This window comes from Sinohyriopsis cumingii, chromosome 14 (genome assembly GCF_028554795.1).
Source record: "Sinohyriopsis cumingii isolate HCF-2022 chromosome 14, ASM2855479v2, whole genome shotgun sequence".
Lineage (NCBI taxonomy): Eukaryota > Metazoa > Mollusca > Bivalvia > Unionida > Unionidae > Sinohyriopsis > Sinohyriopsis cumingii.
Window position 1 is genome coordinate 115493112 of NC_142974.1, and position 21989 is coordinate 115515100.

Consider the following 21989-nt stretch of genomic DNA (forward strand, 5'->3'; position numbering starts at 1 on the left):
CTTGGAAATGCAAATGGTTAGCTATTCCATCAAACATGATGCTAGTAAATGTTGCATGCATCAATGCAACATGAATTGTTCTGCGTTTTTTTTTATTCTTCATGTAATCAAACAGGGGACACAGATTATATCTTAATTATTCTCACATTTATTCTTGAATAATGGAAAAATCTTTATAGTTTTTCGAACTGGAAAAAAGAATAGCACACGCCTACATTAAGAAGTATAGATAGTTTCGATAATAATAACTAAAGATATCATCTTGAAAGTGCAAGATGTTTATATCAAAATTGAAATAGTTAATTTTCACGTTTATTGGCTTCCTGATTCCTGATGAAGCAGTCCTAACAGGTTTTTGTTTCATTAGACTTTACTCCAGTTCGGATCATGGCAATATGCAACTAATTTTTACCGATATATATATTGGATCCATACTACTGAACTCCGTTCATCAAAAACACACCTTACAATGCACATGATGTTTATTGTGCATCATGTCCATATAATTATGTACAATTACTAGGGTCAAAAGGGACATAACTCTTCCACAAATTGTGTAAGTAGAATGAATGGTCGACGTGAATATCTTCTTATATGATTGCAATCCACTAAAGCCTACGAGAGTAACAGCATTCGCAGAATTTTGCTATGTGTTCTCAAATGTGTTTTTCAATACTGACCTTTCCACTGTGTAGCAATTAACACAAATCATATGATACTCTAAAATACATTCAAAGATGACTTCACGGTGAAGTCCTTGTCAAACGTAAACCTGCTCTTTTTTCAGATGCATGACTGTCAACAGAGCAGCATGAAAACAGAACGGAACACAGATCTGGCTTCCGGATCATCACGAAGGCCTTATTACTCATTGTGCACTGTCGCTGAAATACAAACGGACAACCTCACCCTGAGCTCATATTCTCAAGAATAAACAATTACCTTTACATCCTACCAAAAATACAGCAATAAAACTCTTCTATCACCATCAAAATGAGAGAGGAAAAATGTTACAAAATGGACTAGAAATACATTCGTGGGGTACAGAACTGGAAGTACTAATTGTGATCTGATTCCACGTATGCGACAAAAAGGGCAGTAACTCTTACAAATAAGTAGTACAAAGATTTTTCAAGGTGTATATCTGTAGATGATGACCACAACGTTTGCTGAATGTTATGGCGATGTAAACAGGCAGCCTAGTTGCCTTCACAAGATTACGTGACAGACGGATGTCCAATATGATTAAATGCTAAGTATGATGCATTGGAAGGCTACATTGATAAACATGTACTGGATATGTACACCATCTCTCTAACATAACAAGAAATTAAACATTAAACTCAAGGTCACTTTGTTGTTGTGTCGTGATGTGCCTATGCTATGTAGATCTCATACAATTTACAATATCGCCGATGTTATCTTTTTCCCGGCATGATAGGAATGAAGAACCAATTCCATTATCTTAAAATTGCAAATTTAATATTCTGTCTGAAATATACTGACGCGTTTTGACTGAATAAGTTTTCATATTAATGGTTCATTTCGTCTATTTGACACCTGAAAAGTAAACTTCCAGTCTATTTATTTATGCACATTTCCTAACAAAAGCGCTACAAATTATTAAAAGCTCGACAGCGGCATTATAGACTAATTGCAGGTACGAAACGTAATCAAAACATTGAAATGATGTGACGCAGTTATGACTGACTGACCTATCACTATTTAATATCCAAGTTAAAGCTTCGAATGACAAAGCAATCACCAAATCTACAATTAGGGTAGTAGGAATGTATGAGTGGAGAACGTTCTCACGCGTGCGTGCGTGCATGAGAGAGAGAGAGTGAAAGAGAGAGAGAGAGAGAGAGACTTGAAGTGCAAACTCTAATTTTTGGTACGTTTAAAATAGTGGACACAATGCTTAGTTAGATATTACATGCAAAATGAAATGTTTCATTGGAACAAAATATCTCCAATTATGTAATTATAACAAATATGAGATAAAATGAGAGACAAATTCTTGTTCAAGTTTGTTTTAAAAAAACAAAAGGAATGAAATAATTATGATTTTAAAATTTTCTTTCTTTATGCCATATTCTAATTGAATGTGTCTGCTATATTATAGCCTTTTTAGAAAAGGTGTACCGTTTTATAATTGCCAGGCGAGATAGAAAATTATGAAATATAAAATTAAAAAATATTGTAAACCTCAATTTAGATAACCTTCTTACATCGAAGACAAACCACTCTATTCATTTGTGCAATTGTAATTTTCCAGAAACTTTATATTTTATTTCGTTGCGAGTATCTCCTCAAAGAACAACAAAATAAATAGGACATTATTGGTATCCTTTTCGAGGTACGATGGTTTCACCATTAATCGACAGTTGGACATTGTAAGAAAGTTTTATTCATAGATCAATTGCGCATAAGCCTTGGTAAATAGGTTTGGTGTCGGGGAGAATTATCTTTAAAAATATTAAATAACAATTGTGGCAATGATAGTTATTTAGAATCTCAAAATATCCACCTTCTACTGATTTTAGACAGCGAAAGATCTGCGTAAATATAGTAATTTATAATCTATACAATGTGAAGGTTTTACAACTTTCACTGTAGTGTAACAAAGACTAGATGATTAAAAGCTGATTAAAAGACAGAAAATTGGTATGCCGTTAGCCTTCCAAAGAAAAGGGGTAGGAAACCATGGCAATCAACAGGCCTTCCAAAGAAATATCATAGGCAGTATGGCAATGAACAGGCCTTCCAAAGAAAAACCGAAGGGAATAGGGCAATTGACACACCTTCCAAAGAAAAGCCGTAGGGAAATGTGGCAATCTGTCGTAACGTAGTTTAAAGTTACAGTAATGGCTATCTGTCAAAATCTTTCTCATATATATTTGTATCAGTAATTTACACAACAGTCTGATATTGAGCGATACACAACGTTCCTGTAAGCAATGAACTTTTAAATCAAATTTCACCTAACCATCGTTATTCTCTCCCTTCCTCTCTCTCGCCACATGGAGGTTCTAATTTTATGAGTAGAATCATTTATTATATGTAATTCAGATCGGAGAGTGACCATTGATAAATTGTAACATATACATAGTGATGCTATGTATGTGTTTGATTTTGACAAGACTTAGAAAATTAATATTATGGTGATGATATAACAGACAGGAAAGCGTTTCGTTTTCGGACTATGGTACAAATTGATGAGTAGGAAGATGAATATAAAGGAAAGAACATTAAAACTATATGAGAGCAGAGGATGGGGTGAGGATGTTGGAAAGATGAGAACGCATATTTTGTATATAACTTTTTATGAACAGGATTATCCCCAGTATAATGTGTTATTCTCAACATCATGTAACGCACAGCAATATACAACTTGGTTGCTTTTGTCAGTACAAAGTGCCTGTTATACCTAACACCTGTTTGACTCCACATGATGTATGACCAATTTCGTTCTCTTATTATAAAATGTCTACTCAACATCACGTATAACTGTCAAGTACAAACATACTCCTTCTCTTATAAAATGCATAGTATACTCAACTACTTTAGAGAACTTGGAGATGTTGATTTTTGGCATCGCGTCAAAACTGATCCTGAATTAAAAACGAATATTTTCCCCTGTTATAAGTTTTCCATATTTCAGTCACTTTTGTTGAGAAGCAGCGTGCGGAGAATTACTCCATTATAGGCAGCCGACACTGATGTTCTCCTTTACTGAACGTTTTCCAATCATCACGTTAGTTTTCATAACACATAACTTAAAAACAAAACAATAACCGTGTATTTGTGAACATTAAAAATTCTTTCCCCGCGTCATTCAGGTAAGAAATCAAAGAAATGAATAGCAACAGTAACATGTTCAAGCATTTGGAAAAACAAAAACCAGATGTTGCGCCTGAGTATGCTGCGTAATTTCACAAGCCTATGTTATGCTGCATGTTGAAAGTAATTCCAAATGATAGAGACTATTCTCGTGAATAAATAGGCGGAAATACCACGAACGAATGCTTGCATAGTCGAGAGGGAAATTCCATAGGAGTAACAATATGTTTTCACAATTTGAAAATGTATAAACTTTCAATTATATGACGTAAATGTTGAAATCAGTTTAAGTGGTTTAGTTAACTACTTATTAAATAACAGACTTTTTCGCTGGCTATGATTTAGATATGACAACCATAACTACACCTTGACGGATCCAATATAAATTTCAATGTTTTGTCCTAGCGACATATATTGCATTTAGAGTGTTGTTTCCTTAACATGAATGCATGCTAACTAATAGCGTTTAACAGCGATGCATTGTAAATCGCCCGAAATTGGAGGATGCAACTGACTTAGAAAGGATTCTCTGTAAGTTGAACATCGAAAGTTTGAGTACGCACCAGAGGGATGCCACTATATGTGTATTTCAGCGAAGGGTATTTCGGAAACACAGAGAGGCAGTGGAAAGTTGCTTATTTATCAGTCCATTCAGGTTGTATTCTCCACTTGTCTCAATAATGTAGGAACAGCGTCACAATTTCAACAACTTAATTTTAAAGCAAGTAAGAAGTTAACTAACTCACTTAATATAAAATTCAGAGACATTAAGCACAGAAATATCAGCTAGATACGTAAAGGTGTAGATATGGTTATTATATCGGAACCATAGCTTGCGAAGATGTATAACAAGCTGCATATCCAAAAAGATGCATGCTCTATATCAAACATCATGTCAGTGACGGTGTTCTGTAGTTTTTTATGAAACTCATTTTCAACCCGTTCTTGTGGTACTGACTCCCATGAGTGTCCGCACTAAAAGCAGACTCCCATTTGGCGAGACAAACCGCTCTTCCAGAAGATCAGTAAGATATTCTTTCGACACGTTTATGTTTTTAAATCGATTATTACAGAAGTTTATCGTTACCTATATAATTTGTGTTTGATTAGTATGTACCACCCCAGTGAAATCAGGGGCCATAAATCAGACGGCAGAAGTGGAGAACGGACAAAACTAGACTTACAGACGTGAGATTAATCTATTTGAGAAAGGAGATCAGAACTCAACAGTCACATGTCTACATGACGGTAGCTGGATCTCGAAATTTTGTATTTGTGGTAAGTTAACAACATATCTCATTACATGACTAAAATATTATATAGGTTATAAAACGATATCATATTTTACCTCATTACACTATTCAATAACAACTTATGACCCACAAATAAGTGATGTTGTAATATTCATACAAAGCTAAGACAGAATGTCCGAGGCATCTCGATTAACTGAAGAATTAATAGTGCCTTATTTTATGGAACAAAATCAGCATTTATTTTTCATGTGATCAATTGATTCTTACATTTTGTAGTAACTGACACGTCTGTTCACGAAACTATTATAATCTTCTGTTTAACTGTACCCATATTTAGTTTTATTCGTTTCAGAAACTTTAAATGAAATGAGGAAGTCTGTAGGAAGGTCTGTCACAGAATTAGGCAAAGAAACAACTTGGTTTTGTCTTAAAACAATTCGACTATTTCTCGTTGTACATGCGTACAACGTTATCTAGGATGAATGTGTTTATCCAGGTAAGCGACTGTATTAACAATTACCTAGCCACAGAGATTACTTGTGACAGGTATCATGACTAACATGATATGCACGGGTATTCTACCTTGACCTATACTCACTCTCCTATGGATTTAAGTAAGACCAATTTCTAAAAACCACACTGGTCTTTTTTGGATCACGTCAAGGAGTATACTCTCTCCATTGCTCTCCAGCTATAGGGGTAAGTGTTAAATTTACATTTTTATTTGATATGCGAAGCTTATTCGGTTTGTAATATCTTATCGCGTAATAATGTGTTTATTACAACGCAGATTTAAAGTATTATCATATATCTAGAGATTATACAGAAAATATTATTATGTCCAATTTGGTTTTATTGTAGCTGATTCTGACTGTGTTCGTAGCTGACTGTGTTTGTAGCTGTGTTTGCATTTTCAGTGCATACAATTTCTTGCTACTGGACTAGATTTACATTCGGTAATCATACTCCATGTATTACATTCATTATGTAGCTGTACTTCAAATATTGCATCATTTGTGAATGCTTTGAACATGGCCTTGAGTTTCTTGCTCAAGAAGATTACATAATACCATGAAAGAACGAGACGTTTCTAAACCAAAGTAACATCAACAGGAGGTCTAGGTCGGCATGAACAACAATACGAGTTCAGTAAGCTGCCATCTGTCATGGATCCGATGGTAAAATAGTTGGCAAAAAGAGCTGGGCCAGTATGATTCCTTCTGTTTAAATTTTGTTTAATGCTGTTCATGATTAATCCGTCATGATAGGAGTCAATTTTAGTTTGAAATTTCTTATAAAATATTGTAATATAATTTCCCAAGGAAAACTACGTAGATTTGTGTACTTACTCCATAAAGCGTTACACGTGGGTTGTATTAATATAATCTTTCTGGCTTAACATAAAAGGTGGTCTGAAAAAGTGAATTTCGATCAGCTGTGCACATTTGTCAATAACTTAACTCTCATGCAAAATTCTATATTAAATTATCGAAATGCCCTTTAAAAAATATTACCAGCGCACTTTTAAGTACGTACTAAATATGATTCACGTTTTGTTAATGCGCGAATGGCCTTCTTGTTGTGCATTATGCATACTTTATATTACTTCCTCTAACTCTCTTTCGTTCAACACCAATCTTTGTACAATACTCCGATTTCTACCTGAAAGTTTCTACAGTCATGACGAAAACGCATTTTTTCCATTCAACTTTCATCTGTATCGGCAATGTCTTTTCCACAATATATTTCCTTACATCGTTATCGGACTGAACGTCCTTTTTGCGATCTTTATTTGATATCATCAAAATCATAGTGAGGAAGAACGCGACTGAGAAATTCGATTTGTCAAAATTGCCTTTGAATTTCACCACTATTCCGTCGGTGTCATTTGAATTACACAGACTAGGTAAAAGGATGTGTATTATGTCGGAACAACCAATGAAAATAACGAATCATAGGCCGTCATCTTTATCTTTATAATCTGATCTCGATTACACTCATTCCCACACTCCAGCCACATTCATTGGTACTACTCAGTATTATACGCATCGAAAACAGTAGCAGCACCCTAAGTAAGAGCAGTAGAAGTATAAATACAATTTCTTTATATTAATTTTAAATGAGGAAGATAAGCATATTCATCAATTCATGACAGCATGTACTGCAATAAATTTTATTCGTTCATTTAATACATACTATTCATTTCCTTTTTGACGATTCATGAACTCTTGTATACGGAGCTTACATAATGATCCGGAAATCTAATCAAGAGTTGAGGTCAATTGTCAAAGACTTTAAAAAGCAAAATTTAACGTTGAGAACTGAACCTGGTTTCACATTCAACGTTAAAATCAGAACCGGCAGTATCATAATTCAACGTGGTCAAAATTTTTAACTACAAACGAAAGGATGAGTGATCCCTGTAACCATGCTGTCCGTGTAGCGCTCTACTTTCTTCATTTAAACCGGCTTTCATGTTTAAATCATAAATGTGGCTTATATTCATTTAATCAATATGCATGATAGTAGAAATTGAAAAAGAAGCAAACAAATCAATTTGCACATTTGTAGCGCACACATTAGGCTAGACTGTGAAGAGTTCGTGTTAGCAATTGTATCAACTCCCTTCATGAAGTGACAACTCCCTCTTCACTGTGAAGAATAAACTGTCAAAATGGCGAGTTTTTACCGGATCAGTGTTGCAGGTGCTCCTAAATATTAAAAGAACCCTGACTTTCTTCGAACGGGTACCAAGCAAACTCGTATTTGCCCAAAGTATGCATAGTACCCAATATAAGTGCGCATGTATATATATATATATATATATATATATATATATATATATATATATATATATATATATGCTTATGATAGGCTCACCTAACTGTAAACATCACATGCCCAGACGTGTGGTTAAAAGCAAAGGAGGAAGTAAAGGAGGAAGTAAAATTATTCGCTTAAAACCAGGCTCCATATTAAATAAACTAACCAACTTCAGTACGTACTCAACTTAAAAAATGTATCTGTCTCAGACTAACACTTTTGTTTCAAAATATGTCAACTGCAATTATTTTAACATTGTATATAAACTAATCATGATGCATCACACGAGATGATTTTTCACAAAGCTGAGTTGTTTTTATGAACGCGGTATCTTATTTAACCAGTGAATTGATCAACGGTTAATCTACTATTTGATTGGACTAGCTGCCAGTGTTGGAGAAAATACGCCATTTGGAGTGCTTCATAAACTTAAGTCGATCTAAATCATTCACTGATGCTTCGATTTTTGAGAATATTTCAAAAAGTATAATATTTATTTATGACTCGGGTGGGATGGAGCCAGTGAACATTCTATATATTGGTATTTGAGTATATCGGGAGGTACCACTCGTGTAGGTACATTATTCTTAACATTGCCATGCGTCAACAGGTGTCCTGTCATTACAATCAAGTTACCGAACTATATTCTTATCTTTGATTGGCATGGATAAGTTTACTTAATCTAGATTCACTGATGATTAACTTTCAGTCTTACTAACTCAAGAGATCGACTGGCTATTACCAGTCCTCTTAATTCCATTTTAAGCTGTGAATACATAAAGCTAGTTCACCCTTCAGCATACAACATAGCATCTTTAGAGTACTATAAGTAACGGAGAAAAACGGCGATAATGCATTGATGTCAATGGCCAATGTTATCAAACTCTTTTGTGCCACTTTGGATATCCACAGTTTTAACATACTGGCTGGAGTTTCACTTATATAGGTGAAAACACATGCGTTGCTTGGACTTGATAATATGTCTCAGTTCGAAACTGTTAACCATGTTAATGTATACTTCGTAAGAAAACGAAACCTACAAAGGATTCAGTATATCTTTTGTATGCTATGAGGTTTAATATCTCGATCCAAATTAACAATTGTAAATTGTATCAAAGGTAAAGGAGGATTAAGGACAAATGCCAAGTGGATCACATCATGAAATAATATTGGCTGCTGAGCTGTTTTACTGCAGTTCAATATCGAAACGATTTATCTTTGCCAGAACCAGATCGGATACCCGTTAGTCAAATTTACACATGACTTATTCACAATTATCTGTATATTTCAGTGCAAATCTTTGTTTCTTGGAATTGTTTAACGATGATTATACATTTCATTGTATCAATCTTAGTAATTTTTATGCAAATAATATGTTCCAAACGTCAGGTATGATTATGTGCTTCGGTTATATTTTTCACTTTAAAGTGTGTATTCATTGCTTTTGAAAATTATTATTCTCTCATGATGAAAGAAACAATTCCAGCCTAAGTATCGTTGGGAACGCCACTTTCAGAGCTAAATTGTAAAGTAAGTGTATAAGTAAATTTTGAAGTCTCGTTTTGTTTGCGAGAGAACATTTCGAAGCGGAAACAAATTGGAATTCAATCGTAAAACTGAAAAGAATAAAACAAATGAAAGAGAAGACATTAAAAAAGCAAACTTAAATGCTGACTAAGTTTATTCTGTATGGAAATATATTTCTATGGTGCGCATATTACTGTCCAACTCCGACACATATCGCCATGCACACATTCGATATTCTAAAAAGTACATATTTACTTGTTTTGCCAGCTACTCTAGACGGCTTCATAGTGTGCAGTGATATTTGAAATGTAGTCATGGTACCTGACAGCAAAGGCTTACATATACAGAAACTCACGATGGATTGAATGATATGCGTCATTAGGTATAGTTGGCCATTTAGTATGGCTGTCATACTTTGTATCATAAAAGAGATACGCTATAGAAACCTTCTGCCATCGCTATCGCTAACATACATGGAACTTTTCCCAACATCATTTCGAGCATGAAGTTTTGCCTTAGGATAATCACAGTGATACTTTACTCAATGTGAAATTATATCAGCCATTACGGTAGCAGACGTCACCTCGCGAATAAAAAATAAATTCCGGATCTCCACGTAATGTCATACATGCATATCACATTTAATTAGGAGCTAACAACTGCAACATAATTACGTTAATCTAACATACCTGAACCATTATAGATTCAATATTTACAACTACACCTGAATCGTTACCTTTCTTTAGGGAACGTGGATGTGACACATACTTTACAAAGATTCATTGCCCATTTTTAAGAGCAACACAACATTTGACAAATCTTCTTTATCAATGCTTTGCATGCCAGACTGATTCGATTGGTGTATAATGGTTTTTATAATTCTGTAAAAATAACATTTTAATGCTCTTTTTATTTAGAGAGCCATCATTATTTGTTAGATAAATCTTTTTTATGAATCATTACTAGGATTCATGTTCCCAGGTTTAAACTTGGTATTAATTTGAAATGATACTAACACGCGTTGCGCTTTTTGGATGCATAAAGCTCTTTGTAACTTAATTTAAATGCATATATTTCCCTACAACACTGTTTGAGACTATGTTACTTTTGAATGATTCAATTGAATTTTTCCCAGTCTTAAAATATCAGCACTATCTAGTGTTCATTTCTTTCTATCTGGTTACTACTATTGTATTAATACTTTATAATGTCACAGCCAACGTCCGTTGAGCTTACGGGAAAATATACAAAATTAATAAAGATTGCTAATAATCTTATTTTACCATCTTTTGCATATGATGATTGGATTTCTTCAGCTGAATGAGAGCCTAAATTTTTAGCAGACTGGTACCCTAAAATTCAACTAAAAATGTGAGGAAAATTTAACGCTTTATCATTGAATGCACGTTAAAACATCCGTGGTGGTTTGATTGAATATCATATACCGCAGATTGTTTCCACGTTCAACAAGTGTAGTCGTTTTATTTGTGATCACATGACCTTAGCAATCCGACGAATTCTTAATTATGTGGCATTTTAAGTAATAACAGTTAAACATCAAGAAATGAAAAGGAACAGATATTACAGGAAAAGCCTAGATATGTTTAGGTGAATCATTCATTATTGGCACAACACGACACAATTCTCCCATGTCAGTTTTCAAAAGTGACTTGGTCTGAAAAGTCTAATAGAATATTTTATATACCAGACGCGATAGGTAAGCTGGTGAAGATGTTTTATCTACTCGTCGAGAAGAATCTGTTAAAAATGACTGGCAAGGAACTACGTTTTAAACTTGACCTGTTAAATATCAGGACATATATTTTACTTTACCAAATTGTCCATTCTAACCATGCAAATTGTAATTCACTTTAACTTCAATCAAATTACGAGTGAGCTTCGGTGATGTTTAGGCCCTTAGTTTTAGTGGGGTCTCAAATGGTCAGGAGATTGACATGTTTGGTAATGTATGACTTGCGGACAGAGGTTTACGGTAATGAAAATATCCCACACTCTCTAATCCAGCGAGAAACACGACGGCATAGAGTGAGGTAATACGTCGATTCTGGATTGCAGAACACAACAGTTTCCTGGAACATTTATTAGATTGTCTTACACCTTGTCAATACATTTGCATCAACATCCAGTTATTTGTTTTATCCATCATTAACGTCGGGGAGACAGTGCTCTAATATATCCTGTTTCATACTGAACCCCACAAAATCCTACACTTGTTGATATATATATTTATATATATATATATATATATATATATATATATATATATATATATATATATATATATATATATATATAAAGAAGAGAAAGCAAACTTAAACAATAAATTGTGGTGGAATGGTCAAGGACTATACCAGAGGTGCAGTACGAAGGCAGCAGTCCATCAAACGTAATTGACCACGGAAAAGTCCATTGCATCTTTTCTGACCTTAGTACGTAACAACTCCTGAATTATTAAATTTCACATGATCTGAAAATCATTTGTAATCATTTACATGTCATTTATCAAATGCTAGATAAATTTGCGCTGTAAATCCAAGCCATTTGTACAATAACATTTGTTTATTTTGGGTTTGTTTATCTCACAAATATACCATACCTATGAGAATACATGTGCATAGGTCGATAATGAAGAGGTCTTTGTACTTCCAGCTCAGATCGATGATTAATGTAATTATTAAAGAGAAAATAAAAATGCACAGACCTTCAAGTAATTATATCGAGTTCTACTTGATTTCTTATTTATGGAGTGGTATAAATTTAGAAGTCTATATTTTGCTGCACCATATGGATTAAAGTCTCTGATCGATTTCAATTTTTTTTCATCGTCTCAATGAAAATGTTAAAGGTCATATAGATGTAATGATGTATAGGGGTGTCAGCAATATTTGAGCCACCATATATGATACGTTTGATGACTGAGCTAACTTATACTGGCCTGTTTTCATAGTGTACTGATAGAAACATATACTTCACCCTTGTTGCCATTTATTGTCCCTTCACTTGCTATATTTTGCTCTGCTTAGTTTGTTTAAGTAAGCCTCGCTATGTCAATTATAATAGTAATACAAACGTCGCGGGTTCGATTGCTGACCATACCATACTGAGTTGGCTGTGTGGCCTTTACAAAAGGCACGTTGATCTTATTTCTTCTACATAATATAATGAATAACATGTATAACGAACCTATACAGACCAACCGACCAACTAAACTAACCTAAACCAAAATAACCAACCATCCAACCAAACAGCCATCCAACATTTCTTGTTAAAGCGGACATCCATAACCTTAGTAAACTATATCGAGAGAATAAATGATGCAGTTGAACGTGAATTATGCAGGGTCTGTTGTCAGAGGGAAGTGGTAAACAATTGCAAGAGCAACGATATTTTATTTAAAATGTGCCATTAAAAACCAATCAACCGATAGTGTTAGGTCTAATCGACAATCATCATCTTCTTGTAATATATTACAAGATAATGAAAATTGAAGCTTAAAACGAATTATTACAGATGGATTTCATATAGCCGTGCAAAGCAAACAAGTCTGTGAGATATATTTTATAGATAATGGTGAAATCATACACGGTAGGGACAAATATGACGCACATACTGTCATCCAATAGTCCAAAGACTATTGAGAATACGCCGTCGGGTGGCAAGTACGACACCCCCCATCCCCCCTCATATATATATATATATAACAAACGTATACTAGACAGAATGGAAAGTTGCCATCCCTGGATTTTATGGGAGAAGGTTTGAGGCTAGTAGGCGGAATTAATATTTAATACATATCATACTATCAAACAGGTTAGATAAATTTTAAATCGTACTCTATAGAGATTCGAACTCAGGTCCGTGTGTAAACGGCACCCAAAGATATACGAGAACTACTAGTTCGTGATGCGAGTGTCTGCTACACAAGAGTGCATACAAAATCGACTCAGTTTTATCATTCATTGGTGAGGTGTGCTTAGTCCTAATGGAATATGGGCTGTTGTGTGCAGACAAATCGATGGGTGATGTTTATCCGCGGACCTGGGAATGCATCTTTGTAGAACTCGAATTAAAATATTATGTAACCGTTATGATAGTTATACAAACGTCGCGGGTTCGATTGCTGACCATGCAATACTGAGTTGGCTGTTTGGCCTTGAAAAAAGGCACGTTGATCTAATTTGATCCTCATAATATAGTGAATAACATGTTTAAAGAACCTTTACAGAGCAATCCACCAACCAAACAAACCAAAGACAAAACAACCATCCAACCAACCTAACAGCCTACCAACATTTCTTGCTAAAGCTAACAACCATAAGCTTAGTAAGCTATATAGAGAGAATAAACGATGCAATTGAACCTGAATTATACAGGGTCTGTTGTCAGGGGGAGTGGTAAACAGTTGCAAGAGCAACGATATTTTATTTAAAATGTGCCATTAAAAACCAATCAATCGATAGTATTAGGTCTAATCGGCAATCATCATCTTTTTGTAATAGATCAAAGGGAATGAAATTTGAAGCTTAAAACGAATTATTACAGATGGATGTCATATAGCCGTGCAAAGCAAACAAGTCTGTGAGATACATTTTATAGATAATGGTGAAATTATTCACGGTATGGACAAATATGACAGACCTACTGTCATCCAATATTCCATAGACTATTGTGAATGCGCCGTCGGGAGGCAGCGACGACACCCACCCATTCACCCACCCTACACAGATATATAACAAATATATACTAGACAAAATGGAAATTGCTATCCCTGGATTTTATAGGAGAATATGTGATGCTAGTAGGATGAATTAATATTTAATACCAATAAAACTATCAAACAGGTTAGATAAATTTTAAATCGTACTTGCTCAATAATAGTTTGCAACTTGATATCATATTGCACATCACCTTTAAGATTTCTAATCTATATAATTATAATAATTTATCTTTGAATTACGTAAGATGACATGACAATTTATTTCGACTTCCCAGGGTGTGCAGACTTATGCGAAACAAGGGAAGAGAGTTTTCTCGGATCATTTTTCATTTTACTAATGGAATATGCCCTTTAAAAAGATTCATGCAGAAAAAACACATTTCAGAGACAATTCAGTTTTGGACATTTTCGCCACGATAAAGTAAGCTTATATCCGTGTTCCACAGTGTTGGCTTAAAAAGACAGAGCTATTAATATTGCAATCTTTCAAGTATTGCAGGTGTGCCATTTTGCAATAGTTGTGCAACAGAATGCCTATGGTCTTGAACTGAGTACGTTAAGAACGTTAAGCAACACGATTTGTAAAAGTTAATGAATAATTTATTTCCCTATCATATAAATTGAAAATTGAACAAAATAATAACCTATTGTGAATTAAAACACACATAGACCTGAAAGCTTTATCACATGTCTAAAAATATTAATTCCCACTTGAATTTCAGAGGTATCTCATGTAAGTTAAAAATATTCAATGTACTGATGGGCCTATACTTTCTAATATAATTTTCCGTAAGAAAAGAAAGACTTGGATTTGTTAGGCTCAACAAATGTATTGCTTTTAATACATGACCTTGAGCTTGACCTCATAGACATAAGGGCAGTTGTAAAGCTATATCTTGATTAGTTGTACTGAGACAAAATTAGAGATTCACGAGCTTTGACAATAAGTACACTTCGTAATAATAACATTCAGTGTTCTCTTGGCCGTTTTCAAATTTTCAGCAATTGTTCAAAATGCGGAAAATACTTATTTTTGTTTAAATGCTGGTACTACCCTATTATTTCTGATGGCAACAACACCTGAACATGTGTGTAAAGTGGGTGGACCGGGTCTTTTCCACTTGCCAGTACTAATGATTTTAATATAAATTAAAATTCTCTTTCTTCTTTTTTTCTCTTTCTCTCTGCATCTATATCTTCCTATCTTCCTTTTCACAATGCCTTTACCCCATCCAGTCCTTCTTTTTCTCCAGCTTTCATCGTTATGAAATTGCATTTCTCTTTTTGTTTTCCTTCTGTAGCTGCGTTAGTCCCAATTCATTCCCATTGTTGCTTTGTTCGTTTAGATATATGACACTGAGCATACGTAAATATATGACCATATAGACAACGTGGGTATGTGACAACAGGGAGCACATGGGTACATGACCCCAGAGAGTACGTGGGTATATGACCACAGAGAGTACGCGGGTATAGTACCACATATTATATGGGTATATGACCACAGAGAGCACGTGGGTATATGACCACAAAGGACTACGTGGGTATACAACCACATAGAGTACTTAGGTATATGACCACAGTGAGTACATGGGTATATTGTCACAGATAGTACGTGGGTATATGACCAAAGGGAGTGCGTGTGTATATGACCACATAGAGTACTTAGGTATATGACTACAGAGAGTTAGTGGGTATAATGCCACAGACAGCACTTAGGTATATGACAACAGAGAGCACGTAGGTGCATGACCACAGAGAGCATGTAGGTATATTACCACAAATAGTACGTGGGTATATGACCACAGTGAGTACGTAGGCATATGACCACAGAGGGCATGTGGGTATATATCCACAGAGAGTACGTTGGTAAATGACCACAAGGAATACGTGGGTATATGACCACATAAAGTACTTAGGTATATGACCACAGAGAGTAGGTGAGTATATGACCACAGATAGTACGAAGGCATCGGTCATGCTCGGTTGCAATATTGTCAATGACACTTATTTAAGAGACGGCACTCAAAGAATGCCCAGAAACATATTCCTACTTGATATTTTGTCACTGCCTGCAATGGCAAGGTGAAAGCTTCAGTACCGTAGTGTATGTTCATACTACATTATAATATTCAGTAGATTTTAAGCAGGAAGCTTTATTATTTATTCTACACTCTTATAAAATGTTGAAAGGCGAATAGATTTGTATGATATACAAGTGGAGAGAGCAATATTTATATTTATATTGTTTTGGACTCGTTTCATATTGTGCCTACATAAACATATACCTTACTCATACTGACATTTAATGTCATATTCCATACGTTATATTTTAAAACGCTTCCTTTGTTTGAGTTGTAGCACGGTGGGTTTACTCTTACATAGATAATTCTACACCCACCCAATCAAGATGGGGTGGCTGCGATTCCTAGGGAAAGTTACTTTGATCCCCTTTATTCATCATAATAAAGCCAGTCATATGTTCAACGTTAGTTTGGAAAAGCAAGCAACCAATAAATTAAGCAGCCAACCAATCGAAACAAGCAGACAACACAGAGTTTTGTAATGGGACAGGAATTCATAAGGTTTGTTATCTAGTTCTAGAGAACAAAGAATGCAATGAATTATACATAATGTGTTGTCAGAAAGGACTATTAAACAATTGCAAGAGCAACGATACGTTTGAAAAGTGGCATTAAGACACAATCTACGGATAGTATTTGTTCTAATCGATAAGCATGCGCTTTTGGAATATAGTAAAAGAGAAAGAATGTTCAAACCTAAAGTTAATTGTACTATTTGGAATTCATGTAATCGTACAATGAAACTGAACGCCCATGAGATATATTTTACAAATAATAGCGAAACCATAAATAATAGGGGCGATATTGACACACCAAGATTCAAAATATATTCCAAAGACTAATGACAATGTGCCGCCAGTAAGCAGGGATCCATTTTCGCAAGGGCATCTATACGACATTTGGAAAGTTAGATCTTTGATATTGTTTTTTGGTGTGATCAAAAACCATAGTCGACAAATTTCTTCAATAGTAGTTGGCAATTTTATTTTATTTTGCGAACCAACTTTATGTTTTATAATCAATATTCTTATTCTTGTCAAACGTAGGACGTTAAACCAATTTATGTTGAGAACCCATATTCTCCAGAATTATGAGAAACACGGGAGAAATTTCACGCATCCTTTTTATTTTGCTAATGGAATATGCTCTCTCAGAAGATACATGCGAGCGAGGCACATGTCTTGGACAGTTCAGTTTTGGACATTTTCTTCCTCACTCCGCTTTTACCACAAAATACGAAGTAAGCCCCTATCAGTGCGCCACTGAGTGTCAGCTTAGAAGACAGAGATGTAAATCTTTCAACTACAGAAGGTCTGCCCTTTCATGTCAATTGTGCGAGGAAGATTCCGGACCAGAAGCAATAAATCTACTGCCAAAAGCTGGTTCGGATCACAGCAATATAGACACCTGGAGAAACGTGAGCACAATATACCATTCGTTACAATATTGTTTTAATATATCTTTGTATTGTTGTTATGGGCTTTTAACACTGTCAGATTCTTTTATAACGTATTACGATTGAACTGCCATAAAATAAAGAATATTTCCGCTAAAGTTTGATTATATTTCGGCAAAGTCTGGATATAATCTTTACTGATCAGCTTCATTGCACACCATGATATAAGACAACTTGGTGGTAGTGAACTATTAAAAGTTTTTCAATACTGCAGATATGGAAATCCTACGGTTTCACAATGGTCATCGGTACACTAGATTTTATTTATTGGACTAGAGGACCTGGCACATACACCTCCGTTACTTTGACACAAAAGCCAGAGAGTTTTTGAAATCATTTAAACTTTAAATACATTGATTTAATAACCGTTTCAAATAGAGTTTTTGCAATAAAGTACAATCTAATGAATTTCACGTATTTCCCTAATCAGGTATCAACAAATATTCCGCGCCATGAATTACGTTTTATGTGCTTTGAATACAAAACGGTCCAAGTAAAGATTTTATTTTATTAACATATATATGTAACCATGTTCTATAAGTATTACCAGTATATTTTTTCACGCTGCAGAAATTACGTAACACATACATGTACACCCATGTAAAGTAAGGTTTATATTGCTTATGGGATGTTACTAAACTCTAAATGCACCACAAATACGATTCATTAAAGACAAATTCGATAACTGTTCAGTATTCTCCGGTCCCATATTGGTCTCGTGTAACTTGTTTCTCTTTAGGCGTTGCAACCTGTTTGTCAAATGACGGCATTTCTACATGTCGACTGTGATAACCTACACGAAATGGAAGTGTAAGCTATGTCGACTGAGCTAAACGCACAAGATGCACTCTTTTAGTTAGTACAATCCCTAGCTTCATAGAATATGTTGAACTTTAAGTACTCCTTAGTGTTAAGTTTATGTTAAATGTTGTTTTCCATGTTCCATAATTGTGGGACCCGAAAATCCTAAACAGTTATCGAATTTTTCTTTAATGAATCGTATTTGTGTTGCATTTAGAGTTCAATTGAAATTAAGTAAATACATTAATAAATCGACTGAATTAAATTACTCCTTTTTCTATGTGTAAAAGATTGAGAATTTTGATAACATTTAGATTTACCGAAATTGAAATTCCTGTAGTTCTGTATGTAATTATAGTGAAAATGAAATATCAATTTATTGAATAACTACACTCAGTGTGTTTGGAATGTACAGAAATTGCATCATAGCTAATACAACGAATTTGTAACAAATTTCTATCTATCTATGCTAGAAATGCCAGGCAAACCCTCCTAAATAGAACACTTTGTACATTGTTGTCAACGGTGTTAAAACATTATTTTTAATAGTTTGAAATTTGTATATACTAATACTATAGTTCAAGAATTTGTACCGTTTCCAAAATTTCACAAATTTCCTAAATTCACCCCGGAACTGAACTTTCTTAATACGTCTTGATGTATGTTAGTTAAAAAAATGATACATTAAGCTATGATCATATAGCTCATGGAAGCCATAGCATTGTAAATTCAAATAATGAACTCTGTTTTATCGCATAAGAAATCTTAGGTTATCCTAAAAAATTTGAGAATTTCATAATCTACTTTATCAAATACAAAAATTCCTAAGTGTATGTATTTTTACTAGTATTGAACCAGTAACTCGTTAACCTAGACAAAATAAGAAAATTATTTTACGCAAATTATGAAAAAAATCTGCATTGAGATTTACATTATTGAAAAATTGTTAACAACAAACGAATCGAGATTAGGCATCATTGCGTTCAGTATAAGTTTATAAATAAATAAAAATCCAACCGATTGAGCAATTTCGCAGATCTGCTGGGAAACACAAATAATAGTATACAAACCAGGTGCTATAAGAAAACACTAATTGCTATACACAAACACTATGTGTTATACGAAAACACTATACGAAAACACTATGTGCTTTAAGTAAATACTAATTACTATATGAAAAAACTAGATGTTCTACGATAACGTTGGTGCAAATTGAAAACACTATACATATATTATATTATATTTTAAGTGTTAGTATCTGGTGTTCAACAATAATGTCATATGAGGCAGGAATTTCAAAGGTTCATGATGTATTCTATGACAACGATATGACATATCAAGCGGGCGTTTTAGGACAACAATCTGTCATATGAGGTAGGACCTTCAAGTCATTATGAGTGATTTTATGACAAAAGTTCCAATTTTAAAACACATAATTAGAATGCACGTTAGAAGTAAAAGTTTGTTTTACTTTAATTTACAATGGGGATATTAATGGTACATTTTGGCCCATAAATGAACTTTTTATGCTATTGATCATAACAGTGTGATGCTTTTTTGTTCATGATTTAATCCCATCAGTGCTGTACTAGCTAGACTGATATGCTAATTTGTCCATAATAAGTTGTGATAACATCTCATGCGTCATAATGACGCCATGAATGACGTAAAATCGAAACGAAACATATCTAAGGAAATGTATGTTATTTCACTTCACAATGCATTAGTTTCATTTAATGAAATCATTCTGTTTCATCACGTGATTGATACAATTTTATATTTGTTTCCATTTCAGTTTCAATTTATGAAATTCAATGTATAATTTTAAAATTACAGTTGTCAGTGTCTACTAACGTGTGATATTACTCATTTTATAAATTTCATTTGAAAGGAGAGCCCACGTAATATTGTGTATAATTGATGTTTTACTTCAATTAAATTAAATGGCAGTTTTAAATTAGACTTAAATTTGGCCTGTCTAGTTTGTGGTCTTATTATAATGTCTAGTCTAGTTCTACTCGCTCTAGAAGCGAAAAATGCAAGAATGTCTAAACACAAAGACCACTATCATAATGTCTGGCTGAGGACAGAGTCTCCTATAATAGGTCAATGCTTAAACACTTTTAAATGGCATCGTATAATTGTTTCAATAATAACATAACTCCTTAATTCAACTACTGAATGTAAAAATACTATGACATGTACAATGTATTTAATGTATCGGATACTACACCAAAGCAAAACGTGAATCATGTGGGACTTGAGATATCAAAGTGTGTGTTGCTTGAGTACAATGCAACAATTCACTTAGCTATTAAAAATAAATGGCATCTTATTTGAGTGATTTCACTAAAATATTCTTAAGAGGTACAGCACAAATTATATTTGCATCAGTTGACCCTAGTTTTTTTTTATTGGTGCCCGAGGGAGTAAAAAATTAAATCAATAGAGGAAGAACATTCACTTTTAAAATTAAACATATTCTTTATAAAGAATATGTTTATTACTTTAAACTACAACATTTTCATGTACACATTTACATACGTACCCACATGCACATATAGTACGTAATTAAAAACACAATTTTAAGAGCTTTAGTTTCAATCTTCAGGGTTTTTTGTTTGCTGTTTTTTATTATTTCCTTTTTCAGGATAACCCCATCAAACCTTCTGCATAAGCGCTTGATTAAGACTTTATTTATTAATATGTGACACGTGATAAACTCTGCGAAAAGAGAAAGACTTCATGCGGTTAAAATCTAGTGTGATGCTATAAATGAAACGTTCAGCACTTTCGTATCACCGGTTGCTGTTTAAAGGTCAAAAGTCGGACTTAAATATTTCCTAAGTATTGGAAAAAAACTTTATCATCTGACAATTTAGAAATATCATTTTAATCAAACAATGGTATTAAAATGCACAGTTTAATTTGATATTCCTTATGAAAATAAAAACGTAAATCTTAGGGTAATGACATAATACCCATCACGCTTTTTGTAAAAGCACCATGGGTCAATTTTAAAGATTTTTTTCTCATAAGAACTGTATTATAACTATCAAGAAGTGATGGGATACATATGTAGGTCGTTTTCGTTTATTTTAGTATTACCTGTTTATAGTAAGGCAGCAATTGCACACATTGACCAGGAGTTTTACAAAGTATCTTGATATTAAAGAAAAGAATATCATTTCGTAGAATAAATGCTAAAAGACAACGATGATTTTGGAAAGGAACGTACTGACTGTTTAATATCGCATACATTTAATTCGTTATTTATTTTCAAAGGCTAATATCATAGATGGCACAAATTCTTAATTTAAAGTAAATAATCTCAACATCAAGTAGATGTGTATCAACTATTGAAACAAATGTTCGTAAAAACACCATGATGTAAAACATTTCCTAAATCTTTATAAATATCATAAACTCTTAAGTCTCAAATGTATCTCAAAAACCGTTGTTGT